Here is a 684-nt window from a genome sequence, read left to right as displayed (position 1 = left end):
CCCCCCAGCCTGTCATGAGGAAAGAGGGCTCAGCTCGCCCCACATGCACCTGCCCACGACTCTCACGTGGGGCCAGGCACAGAAACAAAGCAGTGATGCCAGCCAGCATCATTAGACTTCGTTAAGGTGACGAGCTTTCACTTCTCTGCTGTCCCAGGCTGGCTCTGTTCTGCCTGCTGGAGCCCAATTAGTGTCGCGTCCAGGAGGCAGCTCCCGTGAAGAGGCAGAGGCGGGGAGGCACGGCTCTGCCCAGGAGCTGCCCGCTCAGCTGAGACTGGGCACAGCTCGGAGCAGGGCTGGCCCGGGGAGCCCAGCCCACAGCTCCCCACTACACGGGGCTGGGAGGTGCTGGGCACATGTGCCCTTAGGGCTGGCCCTGGGCGCACAGAACGGGGTGAAGACCCCCCCCTGCTCAGTGCGGTGCGGAGACGGGGTGAGCCTTGCTCTCCTCCTTCCACTCCTGGGGAGTGCAGCTCCAAGAGCGAGCCCTCCCACAGCAGGAGGGGGCTCAGTATCCCCCCGACATGAGCAGGACACTGCGCCCTGTGCTTGTTCCACTGTTTATTATATATTAAGGTCACAGATAATCCAGTTCTTTGATCCCTTGGGGCCACCATGCACAGGGGTGCACACGGCAGAGTGGCTGGGGGGTGGAGGCCCCGTGGCGCGGGGCGGGGAAAGCGC

Source organism: Cariama cristata, unplaced genomic scaffold (assembly GCF_000690535.1).
Source record: "Cariama cristata isolate BGI_N322 unplaced genomic scaffold, ASM69053v1 scaffold34203, whole genome shotgun sequence".
In the NCBI taxonomy this organism is placed as follows: Eukaryota; Metazoa; Chordata; class Aves; order Cariamiformes; family Cariamidae; genus Cariama; species Cariama cristata.
This window is presented reverse-complemented; position numbering follows the sequence as displayed.